A 23,290-nucleotide genomic window follows, 5' to 3' on the forward strand; every position below is an offset into this window, starting at 1 on the left:
TGGAGAAGCACCAGGGCCAGTCAGGACACAGGAGGAGCAAAGAGAAAGTGTGGGCCCAAGCATTTATTGTGGTTTCATGGACAAGGCAGGGTAGGTACACTGAGCAAACATGGGATTGGCTAGTTTGAATAACCTTGGAAGGCTGTGGGCTCTAGGTACCTGTCTGATACTGATCCTTGGTATGATTTAAGGCAGAGAGATAGTGTCCCAAACTGTGGGAATATGATAAAAGAAGGTGGATAGGGTGATGTGGATTGGGGATTGATTGGTTCACATATCAAAGGCATGCTCAAAGGCAAATTGTTTGCTGTCTGTAAGAATTCGCTAATCCTGGGAGGGCCAGTCCCTTCCTGGGTCCAGAAGGCACCAAAATGTCAGAGCATCATAAAATATAGAAAATGAAAAACATGATTAATCCAGTTTCATAGATAGAAAATGCAGGCTCAATGGACTGGGGAATTAGCCTTGCTTACCCAGTGTGTCTGCCTTCCCTGTGGCCCTGGTGTTGCTGACCCACAACTTAGTTGTGGCAGAGGCTCTGTGTACAGTGAACCACTTCCTAGCTGGCTGGTTGGAGGTGAGGGGGTCCAGTAATCAAATTCCCCCAAGCAAGGAATAGTATAAACCCAGACATTCCCCTAAACTAGGGATTATCACAAAGAAATTGAAAAACAAAAACAAAAACAAAAACAAATCACAAACAAAAAGAAGGAATTATAAAGGCATGCCAGCACAGTTCTTATGACACATTAAGCCAGTCTTTATAACTTCAGATTCACAAGGATATTGCAACGAATTTCCAGTTGTATTAATTAAAATTGTCCAGTCCTTTATAACAGGGTCTCTCTGACATCAAGAAATCTGTTACCTGTCTTCTCTGGATCATGCAAGGATTCAGTGTCATAATAGACAATCTCAGCCGAGCCTTTAAAAAATAGAAAAACTGCAAGAAATTGATTTTCATTAATTGGAGTTGCATGTTTGGTGAAAACATGCTTGAGATTGCTTTATCTCCAGGTCAGTCCCTTGTGTCGACCTCTTTGTTTTGCAAGTTGTTCTGGGAATAAGGTGCAATAAAGCCTTTCTGACCTGAGCAAGCCTGCCATTTCAAGATTTCTGGTGCTCAAAAGGATTGCTGGGGAGAAGGTGCATCAATTCGCATAGAGAATTTTCTAGTAGGAGATGGGTCAGAGAGGCTTAAAAGCTTGGGCTCTCTTGTCAGACTGCTTATCTTCAAATTGTGTTTCTGTTACTTATTTGCATATGATCTTGGGCAACGATTTTAATCTTCCTGTGTCTCAGTGTTCTCATCTGTCAGATAGGATGACATGGTGATGATTAAGAGAATTTATATCTACATTTTTGTAAATATGTATTCATGTTCCTCAACATAGGGCCAGGCATGGAGTAAAAGCTTAAAAATACAGTTATTTAAGTCAATTGTTACTCATTCCTCTCCTAGCCCCATCTTTATGAGATGTGGAAATCTATTTGGAGAGTTGGGAATATTCCCAACTACTGCCTAATGGCAGAGAAAGAAAACAAAACTCCAGAACTAAAATTACCTTGGAGGAGAGGTGGTGACCTAGCTGTTGACCCAATTTACACTAGACTAGGAATAGATTGGGACGGCGCCAACTCAGGTCTATAAGATAGGATCCTGAGGCCCTAGAGAGGAACAGACGCTGAAAGGTTTGAGTGTTTGCATGTAAGTTGGAAGAGCTGGAACCCAGGAGCTGAAGTGTGGAGGATGATGGCTGTGTTCTGTGTAGGGACTGGACCACGTGGGCACCCTCTCAAAGTAGGCAGACAGCCCCACTATGCGGAACTGGCTGTCAGCAGCAACACCTTGGGGCAGCCCTGGGGACGAGGCAGATGCACAAGGGGTGGCCAGTCCGCCTCCGGTTTCTCTGTCTGGAGTTTGGAAGTGACCTTTTGATTAACTACATCTTCAGGATTTTTGGATCATGGGAATGGAAATCTAGACGGAGATACTAGATTTCTGGCTCCTGTAAGCATAGTAGGAAGGCATGAAATTAATTGGTGAAATTTTGAGATGGGTCTGTTTCCTGGGCTAACAAAATGGGACATGCCTAGTGAACCCGGGGGAGCTCATTTCACCCTCCTAACAAATCTTCAAGAGTGCATTGCCATCCACATGGCTTGTGAAGCCGCCTGGGCCCTGCCGGCGCTGATTCCACCTATTAGCCTCTGACCTACTTGCTGCGACCCAGCCACACTGGCCTCCATTCCCTAGTGCTGTCCCACCTCGAGGCTTCCCAGCTGCAGTGCCCCATGCCTGGAATGCTCTTCCCCACACCTTCATGCGATGTCTCATGCTCATCTGTTGGTTCTCACACACCTTAAATGGGACCCTTTTAGGGGGCTTTCCCATTCATGCCCCTTCCTCCAAGTTAATCCTTGTCACGTCACCCTCTCTGACTCTGGAATGGCCTTTGCAACTTTGTGGTTTGCATGATTAGAGGCTGTTGCCCCCCACTGGCATGAAGGTCTGTAACAGTGACTTCGTGAGTGTTGCTCCAGGTCACATCCCCAGGGGCCTCAACAGTGCCTGCCACGTGGTACGTGCTCCATGAGTATTTGTGGCAAGAGTGAATGATCCCTATTTTACAGACGAGGTCCTGAGGGGTAGACAGGAAGCAGCTCTTCCACAGTCACTCAAGGTAGCGGGCGCTTTCAGTGCTCCCACGCATCCTAACCCTCAGTGCTTGCTTGTCCACTGGCCCAGCCAAGTGCATTTGTGTTTCTTTGCCTGAGGACTTTCTCTGGTTGTAACCTTCTTTGCCCACTGCATGACACAGGGACGTCTGGGGGAGGTCCCCCCTCCGCCAGGGGGTGTCCTCTCTTGGGGACTGCTGTGTGTTGTGGATGGCCCTCGCCCGTGCCCACAGTGTGCGAGGGCTGGTTGTGTGCACCTTTCCCCAAGGTCATCAGTTTGAAATCGGCCACGGGGGGAGTATTTACACCACGGAAATGGGCAAACATGACACATCAGGGCTTTTTCTTTTTCTTTTTCCTTTTGTTCTGGAGAGTCCGTTACTGCATGCGAACCAGCGCATGACTGGCTGTGTCTCAGCCCGTCCCTGTCTCCCAGGGTTTCTCTGCAGGATTCAGCTCCGGTTGTCCAGGGTGGTAACTCGCTTGATGGTTTGCCTTCGGCTCCCTGCCCTCCCTCACCTGTCTCACTTCCCCCACTGTGTTTCCTTTGCCTCCCAAATAAACCACCTGCACTTGCATTCTTGTCTCAGGGTCTGTTTCTGGGGAAATCCAAATGAAGGCGTACAATAAATAAGTGATGGAGCCAGATTTAAAGCTAGGCCCATCAGACTCCAAACCCGTGCATATTTCACTATCACCCACAGATGCTCCTGTCTTCCTTGTTCTTTGCTTGTCAGGGTGGCAGACGTTCTCTAGATGTGGAGGGGCCTCTAAAGGAGTGAGACAAATGCATTCTATTGATGGAATTAGCTGGCAATTAAGAAGTTATCCTTCTTATGTTAAGGGCCACGTTAATTAGATAAAACATGAGGAAATCTAATTTACTTGGGAAATTACTATGTGTATATATATATGTATGGTTTTAAAACATAGTCATGGGGGTGCCTGGGTGGGTCAGTTGTTAAGCGTCTGCCTTCGGCTCAGGTCATGATCCCAGGGTCCTGGGATTGAGCTCCGCATCAGGCTCCCTGCTCTGTGGAAAGCCTGCTTCTCCCTCTCCCACTCCCCCTGCTTGTGTTCCCTCTCTCGCTGTGTCTCTCTCTGTCAAATAAATAAATAAAATCTTTAAAAAAAAAAAAGTCATGGTTTGCATAAAACTTGTGGGCACCAAGACAGATCTTGTTGCTCTCTTTGTGATGGACCACATCATGCTTGTTATAATTTACTGTTCATAGTTTCTGTTTAAAGACTGGCTTGAATCTGCAGGGGCCTCACCAGGTGGCTTAACAGATTTGACACACTGATGGGGTTAGGTAGAAGCTAAAGAGACCCTCAGAGAGGTGTTGGGTACAAACGGATAGACCCTCAGCCGAAAAGAGGCTGACGGGCAGACTAGGACGAGCTTAGGCTTTGGGGCTTTTGCATCGGTCAGGAAACTTTTGTTCACAAATGAAGGAGATTCAGCTTGAACTGGCCCTAGTCCTTCAGGAAATCAGAAAAGGAAAAGAGCGTGTCAAGAAATTGGAAAGTTCATGGATGTAGCATTAGCTTCAGGTATGGCTAGATCAGGGGTTGTTTGCTTAATAAAGTCTCTTTCCCTCGCTAGAATATAAGCTCCACTGGACAGGGGTCTTCTCTGTCCTATTCTTTGCTGTCTCTTCATTCCTTAGAACAATGCCTGACATATAGTAATAATAATAGCAAATATTTACATGGCACTTTGTAAGGAGATAACAGTATTGTAAGTGACCTACACATATTAGCTCGTTTAATCCTCTCAACCCAATGAAGGAGATAACTATTAATTATGTTCCGCATTTTTCTAGATGGGGAAACTGAGGCACTCAGGAGTCATATAGCTAATAAGCAGGGGAGCTGGGATTTGAACAGAGGTCTTCTTGCTACAGAGCTGTGCTTGTAACTACAGTGCTCTATTCAGCACATAGTTATTGATTGATTGAATGAATAAGTGTATAATGATATAACTTGCCAGACATAGAATATCCAATGACTAATCATGATGGTGTTTATTTGGGCAGCCTTTGTCATCTGTGTCCCGTTAGCTCAGGGTCCTGGCATCTTCCATCATCTGGACTCAGCATATTTAGCCCTGACCAGGGAATGTTGGAGGGTCAGAATAGGTCACGCTCAAGGAAATGAAGCTGGAGATATTTGTAGAATCATTTCTCTTCTGAATGAGGAATTTGGGGATTATGGATAGATAAATCTTAGCCTGGGTTTTGAGAGGTCTTGACAGAATTATCTGCTGGAACAACAGTGTCTGACAAATGGGAAACACTTGGAAGGAAAACACCCCAAACCCAGCCTTTTTAATAAGTCTTTCTGGACAATGGTAGGTAATTACATGTCTCCTCCTCACCTTTGTGATGGGGAGCCAGAGACAAAGACATCTGATGTTATCTGGATGGGAATAAGATATGGTAAGGTCTTTTAAGCCCGAGGGGAGTCATTAATACTGTTTGGCAAGCATTTCTGTACTCTGTCTTTGGGGCACATGGAGGATCCTCCATATCCCACCAGTGGTGGACATGACCATGTGACTTGCTTTGGCCATTGACATAGGCACGGAAGTGATGGCTGTCGTTTTCAGGTGGAAGCTTTCAGAGCCCCTGTGTGAGGCACCACACTCTCTTTTCTCTGCCGCAGATGGTGGCAGCATTCCAGGTGGTGGCTGCTCTGTATGCTTGGGTCTGGGAGTGAGGTCAGCACTGGGCAGAGCCTCCGTCTGGCCTGTAGAAAACAGGTGGTATGAGTGAGAAATACAATTTTGTTGTTTTAAGTTATTGCCAATCGGAGGTTGTTTGTTCCTGAAGCATAGCCTTGCCCATCCTGGTTCTAAGCTGTTACACACGTAGGAAGTGGTCATTGAGTTCAGAGGGGGAGCAGTACAGGAACGATCACAGACTTTAAAATCAGAGGGATCCAGTTCGACTTTCTACTCACTAGCTGTGTGACCTCGGATAAACTCTTTACCCTCTCTGGGCCTTGCTCCACCTTCTCATCAGTGAAATTGGAGCCGTAAGAACTGCTTCATGGGATTAGTTTGAGTATTAAAATAGGAAACCTGTAACAGAGTAGATGATGATGAATGTTAGCTATTATTTTTGCTATTATGTAGCAAAGAGTATATTACTTTGGCTATTTTTAAAAAACCTGTCAGTTAAGGATAGAGTGGCTTAATTAAGTAAACTCTGTAAGCAAACAGTGATGGGTCTGAATTCTCCTCTACTCTCCACTTACGGCTGGAATTTGACAGTTATCTGAAGCCTGACAAGCTTGAGGACCAAGGCAGCTGTATATAGTAGCCTCACCTTTCATTCTTCCCATCAGTATAATTAATTGTTTTAGGACCTTCCTTCTAACCCATTCTCCGTCCCAAAATCCATCTAGTCTGGAGCTTTTATGGCCCTGATTATGACTTAGCTTCCCCTGAGGGTCTTTAAATTTAGACAATGGGATATTCAAAGTCAAAGCTGTCTTGGTATCAGAAAAATCTGAGATGCTCAGAAATAACTAGGATTTCTCCATAGATGTCATACGGAACATATTACTTTGGCAGAAATGGATCCAGGTTTTGTGGGGCCTGAAGCTTACAGATCTCTCTTCAGGAAAAAGAATGCAAGATTATGAATATAAAATTAGACACAAAAGGGAATATTTGTTTAGAATGAGAAAATAAAGCAGATTTTTGGAGCCTTTGGATATTTACATTCTATTCTTCTGAGATCTCTATAGGTAATTAATCGGAAATGTGAATCTAGAGGTGCTTTATCTTGCAACCTGGCTTTTCCTTCCCACTTAGAGCTCTCCAGAGGTACACCATGTAAAGGACCCATGGAAGAGAAAGGTCCAGAAGCCTAAGCTTCATGGTAAACTCACCTCTGCTTTCTGGAGAAGTGGACAACAGAGGTCTTCTCTGAATATTGACAAGGATATATGTGTGTCCATGTTTGTGAGATCCAAATGTGTACAGAAACCTGCCCTAATTTTCCTTTGGGGTGAGCTTGAAGCTTTGGGTTGCTGCCTTTCAGACAATATAAAACCATTTCCTAAAGTCATAAAATCTTCTGTCCCTACCTTTCCCCCCATCATCTTGCCTGACCCCAGGGTTTGTCATCCTGTGCTTCTTACACACACAGACAGACACACAGCAGTCCTGCCATCAGAAGGTGGCTGACTCCCGAGGGGCCAACCCTTGGTTGGCAAATACTCTACCAGTATCTTAGTACAGCTTTGTTCATTACCTGACATCTTTCCATTTCTAGGCGGGTTTCCTTTTTTTTCCCTTTGCCAAGATTCTAGTTAAACTATAATATAGAATTTTTTTCCATATCAAAATACAGATAGGGAGCTGGGTGACAAATACCCTGTCTATGTTTGATTTGGAAGCTTCTCCCAACTGTCAGGTGTAGATCGTTAAGAGCGACAGGGTGTTCATGTGAAACGTTTCCCCAGTGGGTATGAAGGGCCTGGTGGGATGAGAGCCGTAAACAAACCAGACTCCCTGAGTGAACAGCAATTATTTGTGCACTGCTGTCCGCACAGAAGCAGCGTGCGCTGATTCCCTGTTCTAAAAGTCTTCATGTGCGTATGTGTGGGTGTGTACGTACCTACTGTGTGCCCGGAGCTGACAGAAGCAGTGCTGAGTTACCGCATATATTTGTTTGCTGGGGCCACCATAACAAATAGCATGGGCTGGGCGGCTCAAGCAACAGAAGTTTATTTTCTCTGGAGGCTGGAAGTCCGAGATCAAGGAGTCAGCAGGTTTAATTTCTTCTGAGGCCTCACTCCTTGGCTTGTAGGTGGCTGCCTTCTTGCTGTGTTTTCACGTGGTCTTTCCTTTGTGTGTGCGGGCCCATGGTGTCTCTCTGTGTGTCCCGACCTTGTCTTCTTATGAGGACAACCAGTCAGATTGGGCTAACGTCCCACCCAAAGAGCCTCATTTTAACTTACTTCCTTCAATGCCCTGTCTCGAAATGCAGTCATATTCTGAGGTTTGAGGGGTTAGGGCTTCAGTATGAATTTTGGGGTAGACACAAAATTCAGTCTATAGCACTGTGGATGGCTGGAGAGAGTGCCACCCTGCCTCCGAGCATGTGAGGGCTGGCTGGACTTGAACAGGGTCACTGCTCCCCACACTCCTCCCCTTGGGAAGGGCGACCTAATTAGTGCTCCTTGGAGCTCCTTCTCCTCCTTCAGTCCCCAGTTCTGTCTTCCCCAGCATGATGAGAAGAGGTCATATGTCTGTGTTATAACATAGTGGGCAGGAGTGCGGGCTCTGGGTTTAAGCTGAGTGACCCAGGGCAAGTCATTTCACTTCACTAACCTCAGCTTCCCCTTTTGTAAATTGGGGCTTAATATAAGTATCTTCCCTCCCACATTGCAGACGGGGCTAGGTGGATTAATGGGCATAGTACCTGAAACACTGAATTCTAGCTACTATTAATAGGATTATTTTGGTAGCAAAGAATAGAAACTCATTAGAAGTAATTTAGACGATAAAAGGGAATTTACTGACTACGGTAACTAACTCTGGGAAAGGTAGAGGTGCAGTTGAGCAGGAGGGGCAAAAGGAACTGTGCAGTAAACCATTCCCCATGCCTCTTCTATTTGTTTTCACTGTGGTGGCCTCGCTGTTTCAGATTGCTTTTCTGTACTTAACTAGAACCACGGCTCTTGTAACCTGCCTTGTTTCAGAATGGAAGAGACCTCACATGGCTACAGTGTGAAAAAATGCCAGGGAAAGACTCTCACTGGCTAAGCTTAGTTCACATGGTCGCCCACACAGCCAGGTCAGAGGCTAAAGTGTGGTTCCTGGAGAGCTTCATAGAGCAGGGGCTGCTTGGTAGACACAAATAACGGATGCCTCCTGTCTCATCAAAATGTTCTCCACATTGTGCCTGGCACTGGGTAGAAATTAGACAAATTCCCCCCTTTTCCCTTTTATTCTGACCTTCATGCCCACTTTCTATTACACAAAAGAGTAATCCAGAAAAGAAAGTCAGCTTAGCTGAGGGACATGAGTGGTGAGGAAAACACATCTTAAAGGACATGAAGGAGGAATGGTGGCTGAGGCTGGCGTGGGCTCCAGAGGAGAGGCTCCCTGAACTCAAGTCAGGCAGGTGTACTTCTTCCTGAAGACAAGACACATTTTAGACTGTGGTTCACATTTAAGTTTCGAAAGCTAATTGGGAATAGGCATGAAGGGTTTTAGCATTGCTAAAGGTTTTTTAGCAATACTAAGGGTTTTAGCATTGCCCCCTGACCCCTCAAGTTTACTTCTAGAATATCAAGAACTATGAAGGTCAGTGATATTACGCTGCACACAAGCTAGCAAATTATCCTGCCACAGTTTTCGTGCATGCAGGCAGAAGACATGAGACTCCTGGGTCAGAGACAAAGGGCATTATTATTCCTGGCATGGTGAGAAGCATGTGCTTCACGTTTGTGCCACTTCCCCTGGACGCCTAAGCTCCTCAGGGGCGGCATGCACACAGTGGGTTTGCATCCCGGCTGAGGAATCCCAGTCTTTTCATAAAGGTGCTCCCCAGTTTTAGCCTTGGAGGGAGGCACGTCCTTTATAAACCTGGTTAACAAACAAATCTGCTTTCTGCTCTATTATGTCTGTCTTCCAACGCTGTTAGCTGAAAACATCCTTGTAAAGATAGTCGGGAACAAAAGCTGATACCAGATGTGCAGAAACATGAGAGATGCATGGAGAATTGTCTTCCAATAAGGAGACTCTTTCCTAAGGAAAATATATCCGAAGCATGAGCAAAAATTTATTCATAAAGAACCCAAAGGTCCAACATTAAGTGGGAGGTGAAGCAGGCTGTTGTTGCAAATATTCTGCTGTTTCTAAAGATGTTCTGAAGATCTGGGAAGGGCAAGTGGAAATACTCAACTTAAAATATAAACTTGAAAGTTCAGGCTACAAAACTGAATATGTTTTTGTTAACTATGTAGAACAATGTATCATAGAAAATAATTGGGAAGGAAATTTGCTGCAATCTCGGTAGTCTTTCTCTGGGCAGCGAGTCCAGGGGCAATTGTTTTTTTTTTTTTTTTTCCCTTTTGCATTAAATTTTTTTCAGTTTGTTATAATGAACATGTATTACTTTTATAATAGGAAAAAAAATCCCAAGATAAAATGATTTTTGAAAGCAGAGCCTAGCATTTGCAATTTGGCAAAAACAAAGGAAGAAAGCATGAAATAAGCAGGAAACAAAAAAAGGTTTCAGTTAAATTAGATGTCCAATTAAGCGATTTGCTTGGCTGCAAAATAGCTTTTTGACAGACAATTAGTTCTGGGCAAGTCAAATGTTTCAACAGTGCGTTCTTATGGGGCAATTAAAGTAATTCATATTTGATGCACAGAAGTGTTGTGGTAATTGGGAAACTTTTCTGAATGGCAGTTGAAGCTGGACTGGTTGTGTTTTATTTTTCTTCCTTGAAGTTGTCTTGATTGAAGAATTTAAGTCATTTCTTTGATAAGCTAGGTAGCTGGGTCTGCTAAGGAGGCTGGTGGATTATAGGACAGAAGTTCCTATTGGCTAGAGGAAGTTGTGTTTATGGTAGAATACAAGGTTCAACAGCAGTAACATTAGCAACATTTGTTACGGTATCATCCACATTTGTTATAGTAACAAATAAATAGTTATCAGCAACAATCATAATCCAAATCTTGAGTGAGTGTTTATGCTGTGCCAGAACTAAGTGAACTAAGCACTTTATGTATGTATTGCTTTCTACAACTGTCCTATGCAGCAGATTTGATTGGGGTCTCCCTATTACAGAAGTGGAAACTGAGGGCCAGAGAGGTTAGGTGACTTGTCCAAAGTCACACAACAAGTAAATGATGTTGCTGGAGTCTGAGTCCATCAGTCTGATTCTAATGCCCTTGTTCATATATTCTTGGACTTACGTACCGGAATTTCTTGCAAAATAATAATATTTTATACCTTTCTCTGTACTTTACTGGATAAGGTAATCTGACTTTTTCCCTAAGGCAAACAAGGTATACTGTACCTGCTCCATTTGAGAGAGATAAAAGCTGACACCCAGAATGGGTTAGGAATTTCCATAGGCCATATAGTAAAAGAGGAGAAAAATTCCATTGTTGAAATAGCAGGGCTTTTATATCAATGCTGTTTGTAAATTTTAATTGATAATGTTTTTTATATTCCATGAAATTGGATGAGAGGTGAGGTGCTATATTAGCCAAGCTTTTACAGTTACATCTTGCTCCTGTTCTGCAACTCCAAAGCCCATAAACAGAACTGGACTTCACTTATGGCTGGGTCCAGGTGCTTAGGTGATGTACTTTGGAATCTCTCTGATCTGGAGCTTTCAGCTTTGTTTTCATTCATGTTGACTTCATTATCAGGCTCTTTCCTGTGTCATCAGTAACTGACTTTCCTCTTATCAGCTTTGTAAAAAACTTAGAAAAGGAACTTATATTGCCGAGAGCCTTGACAGAAGCTCTGGGGCTGACTCTTGTTGGACATTTAGGGTCATGTGCCCATCTCCTCTGAACCGATTATTGTTGCCACAGAAGTAGAAGATGGTGATTGGTCAGTCCTGGTCATGTGCTCACAGTTAGTGCCAGGGGATGGTGTCAATTTTACCCAAACTACAGGGATGAATAATGAAGGAAGGATTTTTTTTGGCCTCAAAGAAAGCAGAAATCCTGTTACCAGCAAAGGAGAGGATGCTAAATGGGCAGAAATAACAGTCGTATCTGTAGCCAGCCTGGAATATTAGAAAGAACCTTTCATAGAGGGTCAGAAGAGCTGGTTGTCTCTTCCTGGCTCTGGTGTAAACTGGCTGTGTGACTGTCATCAATCACTTACCCTCTCTGGGCCTCAGTTTCTCTAACTGTATGATAAAAGGGGCTGGCCCAGAGGTCTGCTGTTTAGTCTTATTTCAGAGGTTTCTGAGTGTCTGGTCTTTTGATTTGCAAGTAGCAAGATACTCTTCTTGCTGACTTCTAGCTTTCCTTTAGAATGTCAGCTTTTGTTGCGTGTCAACGATGCTTGTTGTCAGGGTGGGAAAAGTCATTTTATTAAACCAGGTGTGTACACTGGTAGTTGAAATCAGATGCTTGCAAGGTTTTGTCAGGTTCATTCCTGGGGGTTTGAGATTGGGCCATGCCTGTCTTGATTGTTATTTCTGGTCACGATGTCTCTGCTGCTCCCAGGAAGCAAGAGTAGCATCCACAATAGCAAATTTAATCAGCAGATGTCATTTGGCAATTGGTTGATTATGTTTGAATTTTTGCTGCTGATCTCATTCTAAAGAATAGTTTGTTTAGTTGTGATTTGTTTTAGTCTTAGAAAGAAAGGAAAGAAGGGGCAGAGTTTGGGAGGAAAGGCTGCTAGCATTTATGGAGTCCCTTAACAGCTGATCTAATTTTTACATTATTCCCTGGGAGGCTGGTGGTGGTGTCTTCCTATGACAGATGAGGAAACTGAGCTTAGTGATATCGGGCTGTTAGCATATCAAATTCACATCTTTTCTTGATGTTCATTCAGCAAATATCTGCTAAGCTCCCACTATGCGCTGGGTACTATTCTAAGTGCTGATGATGCAGGAATGACAAAAAAGACACATTCTCTCTACCCATACAGCTCACAAAATAGCTGGGGAGGCCAAAACTAAATAAGCAAGTATATAAAAATTTCCAGTAGTAAGAAGTACTCTGAATAAACCACCACTGGCAACTGTGTGATGGAGAATATCTGCAGTAGGGAGTGGGTAGTGCCCTTAGATGGGGTAGATGGATCAGGGAAGGCATCTAGGAGAATGTGAGCTGACACTTGAATGAGGGGAATCAAACAGCTGTGTGATGACCTGGGGAAAGATGTCTGAGCAGAGAGTAGAGCAAGTGCAAAGGCCCTGAGGCAGGCATAAGTGTGGGACAGAAAGAAGGGCAGTGTGCTGGGGGAGAGTGAGTGAGAAAGGATAGTAAGCAGTGGTATCAGGGGACTTAGGCAGTGACCAGATCACACAGCTCTGGGAGGCCATTGTGAGGAGTGGTTAAGAGAAGGTAATCATCATTCTTTTTATGATTTAACAGCTTTTTGAGGTATAATGTACATACTGTAATTTTTATCCACTGTAACCACACAATTCAACGATTTTCAGTTGTTCATGTATAGAGTTGTATAACTATCACCAAAATACAGGTTTAGACTTCCCCCATTATTCCTTCAGTTGTGCCTATGTTTAGCCTTTAAGTCGTAACACTAAGTATTAGAATAAAAGAATAAATTCTTTTTTTCCAAACTTGATTGAGATATAATTGAAATGTAACATTGTGTAAGTGTAAGATATACAACATAATGATCTGATACACTTTTATATTCAGCCGTGTTGCTGACATCCCTCCAGAAGAAGTTCTTTTGATGTGCTGAATGGTTGTTTCTGGTGGTTGAAAACGGAAGGGGCCAATCCAGGCACTTCATTTGCAAATTCATTTTTATTGAATGCAATTTGGATCTCACACTCCCTCTGAGAAGTGGGTATCACTAGCTCCATTTTATAGATATGTGACGGTTGCACAGAGACATTGTATAACGTGCTTGAGATCACACAGCAAGTAGCTGAGAATCCTGGGCTTAAACCTAGTGTAGGCCTTCTGACTTCAAGTTCAGTGCTTTTTTCCTCCACATCCTACTACTGTGTTGCTGATTTCTAGTTACATAAATTAACCAGTTGATTTCCTGACAGAGTTGCATATTACATCCTTTCTCTGCCTCATGGGGCACAGCCAGACCCTACCAAGGCTGGAGATGAAAGAAAGGTTCAAGTACAGAGGTTGCATAGTTTCTCCAGAAATACATTCCCCACAGTGTCTGCACAAGAAGTGGGGTGTGGGGATAAGGGATTTGGAAAATAAATAGAAGCAGGCTGTCATGAAGGCTTTCTTGTTCTCAAGGAGTGTTGGCAGGAAAGTTCAGATCATGTCTTTGGTGAAAAAGTTCTTATGTGTGGGCACTAGAGTCATTCCAGGGTTGTGTGCGTGACCCTCGTGCAGTCAGGAGAGGAGCCAAATTCATCACCCTGCGTGGAGCCCTCTGGGATGTGAGTAGGTCAGCGTGGGAATCTCGTAGTGGGTGTGGGGCAGGTGGCGGTCAGGACCCAGCAGTGGGAGCTCGGATGGAACTAGACCCAACTAGCCAGAGTTTGGAGGATTTAAGTGAGTATAAACTGAGAGTTGAAAGCAGAATTTACAAGATGCTGTGTTATCTAGCTCCTCTGAGAAACAGACTCCACTGTGGGATTAAACCTGCATGATTTAAAAAAAAATTTTTTTTTAAAGATTTTATTTATTTATTTGACAGAGAGAGCAAGAGAGCACAAGCAGGGGGAGCAGCAGAGTGAGAGGGAGGAGCAGGCTCTCCGCTGAGCAGGGAGCTCGATGTGGGGCTCCATCCCAGGACCCTGGGATCATGACCTGAGCTTCAAAGGCAGATGCTTAACCAACTGAGCCACCCAGGTGCCCCAAACCTGCATGATTTTTATTAAGAGAAATGCCTGTGACAGAGACAGAAGGCTGGAAGGGCCCTCTGGGAGGCACTGCAGGTGTGACCTCCAGTGAAGGAGAGAGAGAAGGAAGTTAGGGTGCAGTCACCATAGGGGAGTCCTCAAGCCATCTTTGGGGACAGGAACCTTGTGTCTCTCAGGAAGGAGTATCCCCGCCATACTCAGTCATCACAGGGAAGAAGCAGCCTGTGGAACCGTATGGTTTTCGGAGCATAGCAGCCTGGGCTTCTGGTCAGCTCCACCCCCTAGAGTAGGAAGTCTGAGACTCATTCTCAGGGCCAAACACTGACCCATGCAGCATCAGGCTGGCAGAAAAGTTGATTTGGCTCACACAGTATTTGCATTTAAAAAATTAGTCACCAGCATTCAATAGTCTGTATATCTTATATTAAAAACCTGGGTTTTTTTGCTTCTCTTTAAAAAATAGTGGCAGTATGGCAATATTCCACTTCCATTACCACAAGCTCCCTGGAATGGAGTCCCTGCTGCCTCCTTAGATGAGGCACGTGCTCTCCAGTTTGCCACAGCCCCCACCAGGCCCTGTCGTCCCATCTCCAGTCTTCTTCGTTTGTTTGTACTACATATCTGCCCCTGATGGGCATTTAAGTTTGCAACCCTGGCCTTAAAGCCGTCTGAGAAATTGAAACTACCAAAGTCAAGTTCAGCCATGAATGGAATGGGTAAGAACAAAGCTGGAGATTGGGAGATAAGGCTAGAGATTGGCCAAACAGGAACAGAGCAGGGCTCCAGAGCCGCGGAGCTCATGTGCTTGCTGGAGAAGTCACTGAGAGGCCGGGGGAGAACAAGGGGCTGGATTCTCCTGGAGGAACCTTAGTTGACACAGATGTGTGATCAGATGGTCAGTCCAGGAGTCACCTTCCATGGTTGATGCTTGTTGAGAGCTGTGTTGTACCTCATCCCTCCAGCCCAGCAATGAGGACCAAAGTAGATCTAGGTTTGTATTTGCCTAGCACCGTTTTGTTTAGGTAGCACTCCTCCCTTCTGTGTGGTTCAGCAAGGCTGCCAGTCCTAGGCATCTCTCCTCTCCTTTGAAAGCCTGGGGGTCTTTGGCTGGGTTCCCGCAGAAGCAGGACCTGAGATGAGGATGTGCGTGAGATGTGTAAGGTGACTCCAAGAAGCACTGGTATGAGCATGAATGTGTATTGTGGTTCCAGAGCAACAGAACCAGTAAGATATATGTGTATGTACACATACTTATTTATAACATAAGAGTATATAATATAGCATATGTATATATTTATAATATAAAACATATAATGCAATATTTATTTATTTATTATGAGAAGTTTGCATACAGAATTGGGTCACACAATTATGGAGGCTGACTAGCGCTGAGATCTGTAGGATGAGTTAGCATTGCTGGAGACCCAGGACAGCCAATATTATACTTCCAGTCCAAAGGCCAGCAGGCTTAGGACCTAAGAAGACCTTATGTCCCAGTTGGAGTCTGAAGGCAGGAAAAACCTGGTATTTCAGTTCAAAGGCAGTCAGGCAGGAAGAATCCTCTCTTACTTGGGGGAGGGTTGGTCTTTTTGTTCTATTCAGGCCTTCAACTGATTGGTTGTGACCCACCACATTAGGGAGAGGAATCTGCTGTACTCAGTCTACTAATTCAGATGTTAATCTCATCCAAAAACACCCTCACAGACACACTCCACTTGATCTTAGCCAAAAGGCCGAGAAGCGATTCACAGACACACTCAGAATAATATTTGAACAAATATCTGGGAACCCTGTGGCCCAGTCAAGTCTCAGACACATAAAATTAACCTTTACAGGGAGAAATGAGATAAGGGAATTTAAGCCAGCATAGAGTGTGGTAATGAGCAAGCTACTTTTATGGGCACCGGAGGCTCATTTCTTTTGGTGAGCTCTTTTGATGGTATGAAACATATCTCAGAGTGTCCCCCTGAGTGGTAAGAAAATTGAGATTCCCATCTTCCATCTCCTGTCTGACATTGCCTGAGGAATGCTGCTAGGGACTTCTACTTCCTATGACTTCTCTTGGCCAAGAACAAGTCCTCAGGTGGAGAATCTCATGTGCTTGCGGTGGGATGCCTTTGGCTTGTATGAGGATGATGAAGGCCCAAAGGACACTGATGGGCATGGCCAGCATCTGCTATGATGGGCAGATGGTACATACCTGGTCTATCTGTCTGCTGGACCATGGGGCAGCACAGAGCATAAGCAGGGTCCATCAGGGTCTCCCTCTGGGATTAATTTATTGTGGTCCTAAGGAGGGAGGATGTGAATATGGAGCTGTCAGCATCTACTTTTCCTCCCATAGAGAGATGGAGAATAAGGCTGAGCAAAGACAAAGAAGAGGAATGGAGAGAAAGTCTATGTGTTGGTGGCTGTGAGTTTTGTTTCTAGTCCCTGGAGCTCTGGTTCTTATCTCTCCCTTATGTAAACTACTATCCCAGCTGGATAACCCAATGTATTCCTTTCTTGATTAATTTAGCTAGAGTTGGATTTCTGGGCACAGAATCAAGAGCTCTTACAAACAGTTATGGCAGGGTGGAAGGTGGGGGCAGTGAGAGGGAGATTGGATTGAGAGAGAGATTGCCCTGGGCCTAAGAGCTTTCTCTACTTATTAGCTCCCAGTGCCTGAAATTTAAGGCACTGGAAGGAAGATGAGTTTACGGTGGAAATTTGTAACCGGCCATTAACTAGAATGGCACATCTAAGCCCTGTGCCTGACCAATTGTTAGGTCTTAACAAAACAGCAATAAAAAAAGAAATTTCAGTTTCAGCGCTTAATTAGCCATTCTTTTCCTTCCCGACTTTTAGCTTTATGACTTTAGCTTCTAGGATAGCATTTTATTGTACTCAAGTACGAATTAAGCCTAAACAAGGAGTCTCCCCATGTTTCTGCTCCTTCAATTTAAATTTAGTCTTTGTAGGACGACACGAAGTGCTACATTAAATATCACATGTAAGGGCTATAAATTTTTAAAAAGAGAGACAGAAGCAAGCATTCCTCATTGTGATCTCTCTTCTAAACACTATGGGAACTCATATTAATTTAAAACAAACAAAAAAGTTAATGCTGTTTTTTATTGCCTTAAAAAAAAAAGGGTGGTTTGTCTGAAGTACTCTAAGAATAGGCACCAAAATATGCAGTAATGAGAAGTGATAGTAGCTGCCATTTGTCAAAAATCTCTTAGTACCCGGCTAGGTCCTTGACATTCCATATCTCTAGTCACCCCGAGAGGCTTTGAGGATGGTTGCTCTCCAGTTTCTGTTGAACAAATGGCGGCTCAGAGAAGGCTAAAGCACAATCACAAAGATAGAAAAGATAGGGCAGGGAGCCACTTTGCATTAAGACCGTGGGATTCCAAAAATCGACATGCTTCCCACTTGTGAAGGGTGTGTTTTATGCATGTGATGGTGTAGGTGGTGGTGTATGTGATGAGTGTTTCAGTGCTGGGCATTGTGCCAGGTACTGCACGTAGTAGGCACTCAGCAGTACTTCTGTTCAGTGAATTGGGGATGTGTGGGTGAATGAGCCCCATGACACTGAGGAGGAGGGAATTCCATTATGTCTGAGCAAGGGTTTGTTAAGCAATTATATGTGTGTCCTCATGCAAATTGTATTTATGCCCCTACAGAAAAAAAAAGATTCTTCTTTCTTTCTTGAAATTCAAGATAAAATGAAGAGCCTTACTGACATCTACCCTGAGTCCTGTTTTGTAATGAGGCAGAGTATAAATAAATCTGTAAGAAGAAGGGATTGATGGTGTCTTGCATTTGCACAGTACTTTACTGTTTAGAGAGCATTTGCTCACCGTGTCCCTTTTGATCCTCCCAGCAGGCCTGTGAGGTGGAAACAAAGGTTTGGAGAGGTTGGGGGGGCTTGCCCCAAGATGACACCACAGGCAGGTGCCCAAACCAGGACTTGAGTGGGGTTCATCTGACTCAGAGTTCACACTTCCTGAACAAGATTTTGGAGTGGTGTAAAGCTCTCTTGAGAAAAACAACTGTTTTTCAGGCATTTATAGCCCACTTTAGCAGCACTCAACTGCATGCCTCTGATCTATATGCTAATTTTGGATACGCCTTATCTCTTAAATAATCCAAGGGTATGCATGTGGATGCTTCTTGATCTGAAATCCTCATGTACTTATAACTAATCGGGTTGTAAAGCGTGCCCCAGAATTTACACTTCCCTAATTCAGCCTGATTTCTCTGATCCTTCCACATTAGCAGGGCTACCTCACCCCCGGTTCTGCTCTTGATCGTCCAGAGGGAAAGCACAAAGTGAGGCACTTATGTTTTTTCTCCAGAATGGTGGAGCCCAGAGTAGACAGATGGGAGAGAGTGGAAGAATTTGAACTAGAGGAAACATTTCTAATTTTCTCTTCTCTTGAGCATTGGAAGTTACATGCTGTCTGGAGGGTGTGTATTCATTTTACCCTCCCCCTTTTTTAAAATATAAAAGTAAGGCAAAACAATAACAAAAAAATGAGAGACTCTGTCTTTAATTGGAGTAATCAGCCATGTCCTAAAGGTGGAACAGCTAAACCAGAAATCAGTGGCCAATTGCTGGGGTGCAGGATGCACAGGCCGAGAGCCAATGCCAGCTTTATGTCTGCCTATAAAAGTCATACTTGTTCACTCCAGAGAATTGGGATTCTAGGGAATTATAAAGAAAACAAATGTAAAGTTTTATCAGTCTCTTATCAGCCATTGGGCTGGTTGGTCAGAAGTCATTACTGTTAGAGACATTAATTGCTTAATGAGAATTAACTTATCGGGAGCCATTTCCGTGATGATGATGATGATGATGATGATGGCTAATATTTATTGAATGGTTGCTCTATGCTGAGTCCAGGCTATGAGCTTTACATAATACAATCTCATGCAGACTTTTACTTTCATGTTTCTCCAAGTGGAGAAACATGCTCAGAGAGGGTAAGCACTTGCCCATGGTCACGGAGGAACTGAGTGGGGAAGCTAGGGTCTGGGTGCAGACCGTCAGATGCCAGACCCCAGGGTCTTCAGCACTTTATCATCCATGTGTTGTTCAGTGGATAGCATGGTTCACTTTGGGTTTGAAGGGGAGAGCCTGGGAGAGAAGTAAAAGTTCCAAATCTGGAAACAGCAAGGAAACCAAATGCCATTTCCTGGTCATGAGCTGGAGTAAAAAAATAAAGCAAAGCTGATGGCTTCACTTGAGAATTGCCACTTCCAAGCGGCCACTGTCGGCATATGTGCCTTATTCTGATGCTGCCCCTAAAGCTAAGAACATGAGCAGTCTCTTTTACCTATAATCTTTAGAATTAAGAGCATGTTGGCCCTCTGAGGGTGGATTGGATTCTTAAAAAATAGTTGGGAGTCACTTGTGGCCAACTCAGGTGACAATGGCAGATGATGAAGCTTGTTATTGTCACTTGTGTTGAAATGAAATTTACCTCGTGGTAATGAGAGCAATTTTCTTGTGCAATTCTGGAGAGCAATTAGCCCAAAGCAGTGGTTTTAGAACTTTTAACAAACTACCCCTACAAAGAAAGGAGAATGCATTCAAGCTCAGCAGAGGATAGCCTGAAACAGTCTCACCAAGGGTGGAAATTCCTTTGAAGTGTCATGTTTTATCTTAGATATTTGTGAATCCTGCATTCTGCTTTGTGCCCTGTTTTAAATTACTTATGGAGTAAAGTCTGTTGATGCTCCAGGAAGATGGTCATGTTTGTACAATATAGCTTTGCATGTCCCAGGGATACAGTAGGGTTCCCCTGGGGGTACCTGTGCCCCAGTTTGAGAAACATGGCTGTATCAGAGGGAGTCTCAAACTGTGATCTAGGCTGCCCTGGAGGGCATTCTTCCCCCTCCTCCGCACTTTTTAAATTCCAATGTTTTAAGTAGGAAATATAGTTTAAAGTTCAAAAATGAAATGATATTACAAGTATAGTAAAAGTCTGTCTCCTGTCCCTGCTCCCCTGAGGTAGCCAGCTCCCAAGATGGCGTCAGTGATCCCTGCCTACCGGCATTCACCCACTTGTGTCTTCCTCTCTCATGTTGTGACGGGGTTGGTGTTTGTAACCAGTGCTGGAGAAGTGATAGCATGTCACTTCCAAGATTAGGCTATAAAAAACTGCACCTTCTGTCTTGAGGGGTTCTTCTCTCCCTCCCTTTCTCTCTTCCTCCCTTCTTCCCCCTCATCTCTCTCTCTCTCTCTCTCTTTCGTATCCGTTCCTCTGGAGGAAGCCAGCTGCCATATTGTGAGAACACTCAGGCACCCTAGGGAGAGGCCCATGTGGGGAGGAATTGGGGTGTCCAGCTAATAGCCAGTGAGGAACTGCGGCCTGCCAACAACCACGAGTGAGCTCGGGAGCTTATCTCTCAGGCCCAGAAAACCTTCAGATAACTGCAATCCTGGCCGACATCTTACCTGTGTCCTCAGGAGAGACCCTGAGCCAGAACTACCAGCTCAGTGGCTTAGGGGCTCCAGATCCACAGTGACCGTGAGATAATAAATGTTTGTTGTTTTAAGCTGCAGTGTTATAATGAATTTGTTCGACAGCAATAGATACCCAATACATTCCACTCTCAAGAGTTCCTTAGGTTCTTTCTAGAATTTATATATATATGAACGCCAGCAAATAGAACTACAAACTCTTCTTTCCCCCTTTACTCAAAACAGTCTGCTACACATACTATTCCATAACTTGCTTTCCGCAATATGATATTTTGGGGAGATATTAACTACATAGAAATAGTATAGAGAATTCTTCCCTGTTTTTTTTTGTTGTTGTTGTTATTTTGTTTTTTATTTTTGTTTTTACAGCTGAGTAGTAGTCCATCAACCGGCTACACTATAATTTGTGTAGCCGGTTCCTTATTGATGGCATTTCCAGTGTTTTGATAGTACAGTATTTTTGTGAATAATCTTGCACACATGTGTGCAAGTGTACTTGTAACATCTATTTCTACAGGGTGAAATTTCTCGGTCCAAAGGGTACAAACATTTGTGATTTTGATATTGCTCAATTCCCTTCCATAGGGATTGTACCAAGTCCCATGTTTTCTGCCTCTAACCCCTCCCCCCTTCCCCAGCAGCATATGTGAGTTGTTGGCTGCTGGTTGGACCTGAACTGATTAAAAAATGAAATCGTTCAGTTCCAGTGAGCTGATGAAGTGCACATCCAAAGACTGTTTCACTTAGGACTAAGGCAACCTTCCCCATTTAAGTGGTTTTGAAATTCGGTATTTATAAGTGAGACTAGTCTGTGCTTGAGTTTGCTGAGGTTACAAAATTCAAATTTTCTTTGAAGACCAGCTGCCACATGCTATTTATCAACAGCTGCACACGCACAAAGTGGCAGCAAGAAGGGCACATGGCCACCGGAGTCTCTCTCCCTGCCAAGATGAGCTGCGTCAGTGTGCGAACATGCAAGCAATGGAGTCCTGAGGGATTCTAGAAGGATTTTCAACAGTAGCAGCAGCATCGGAATAAGTAGGTGCCTTCCCAAGGTGACAGCATTTTGCCACTTGTTTATAAGGTACCAGTGATTGCAAGTGAAATCACTGGTTTGACAACAGCTCTTTGGGGGAAAGAAAACACTACATTAAATGCTCACATTGATTGTAAGATGACTGTGTTTTAGAAATGATGAAATGTGAAAAAGCATGTAGCTTAGATTCATGGAAACACACTCAATTCAACTCTGTTCAGTTCAGCCCCATTGAATGCAAGGCTGTATTGGGTGCCTCTCCCTTACCTCTTCATTTTTTAAAAATTTCATACTGGAAAGGAGGAACTAAGTGAGTCCATTCTGAGGATAACTGATATGATGGGGCAGAGTGAGCCTATACTGGAACTGGACAATCCTGGGTTCGGATGCTAGCTTTTACCAGTTAGTACCTGGGAAATCTTGGGCAGATTACTTATTTCACGATTTTTTGAGCCTTGATGTTCTCATCTGCAAAGTAGGGACACTCATACCTGTCTCAAAAGGTTTGTATTATCTGGAATGTTTGTGGTTGCAAGTGCCAGAAGCCCAACTCGAAGTCTCTTAAGTGCAAAGGAGGAATTTAGTGGGAGGATCCTGGGTATAAGAGGCCACAGAAAGGCAGGACAGCCACCAGGCCTTAGAAAATTGGCTTTAGGATTGACACTTCTCCAGGATTGTTTTGCATCTCTTGTGTAGAGCAACATTCCCCATGAAACAAATTTAAAGTGTTATAATTTATTGGTTCAGCGGCAGGAATGAGATGGATCCCGTTCTCTTGGTCCCAAGGTCCAAAATCCCACAGAATCCTTTTGCCCAGCTTGGGTGATGTGTCTGTCCCTGGGTCAAATATATCTATCAGGGCAGGCGTAGGGGCAGCCCTTAGAAAAGAGATAACAAGGCAGAAAATACCACAGCTACTGGAACAGAGTTGCAGTGAGGATCGTGTCCATAACATACCTAGCACATAGTAAATGCTCAAGAATTGGCCAATGTTAATAAGAATGATAATAATAAACACTGATGGCTGGCATTTATTGGATTTTTTTTTCCATGTCAGGCACTGTGTCAAGCACTTTGCATGCATATCTCATCAATAAAAACCTTCGTATTTTTACTCCGTATCAGTGGTAAATCTTTCTCCCCTCCTGGAACCATTAAAAATTGACAAGCCATAAATGACTTTCTGAGGGCCTAGTGGACACAAAATGAGAAGAAAGGGTGCTTGAGTCCATGTTTCTTTCCCAGAAGTGAGTTTCTGTTTCCTGTGCATGAAGGAGAGACTGTGATATTGGATAACACTAAACTCTTAAAAGTAATTGCTACCCCCCAGTTGGAAGGGAAGGGGCCACAGTGAATAATAAATGTGTTTTCTGCTTTTTTGGGGTGAAAGGAAGAGAGCCTGCATGTCTATTGGGGCAGCTTACTATGTTGTCTGTCTTCTTGGCTCTCTTGAGCCCTGAATCTGCTTCAGAGCCAGAAAGTTCCAAGACTTCTAGGCTCTGTGATTACTCTGGGCTTTGGAGGCCAGTTTCTTTAGGAGCAAAATAATTGTGGAAACTTGTAGAGAT

The sequence above is a fragment of the Phoca vitulina genome, unplaced genomic scaffold (genome assembly GCF_004348235.1).
Source record: "Phoca vitulina isolate PV1807 unplaced genomic scaffold, GSC_HSeal_1.0 scaffold66, whole genome shotgun sequence".
NCBI lineage: Eukaryota > Metazoa > Chordata > Mammalia > Carnivora > Phocidae > Phoca > Phoca vitulina.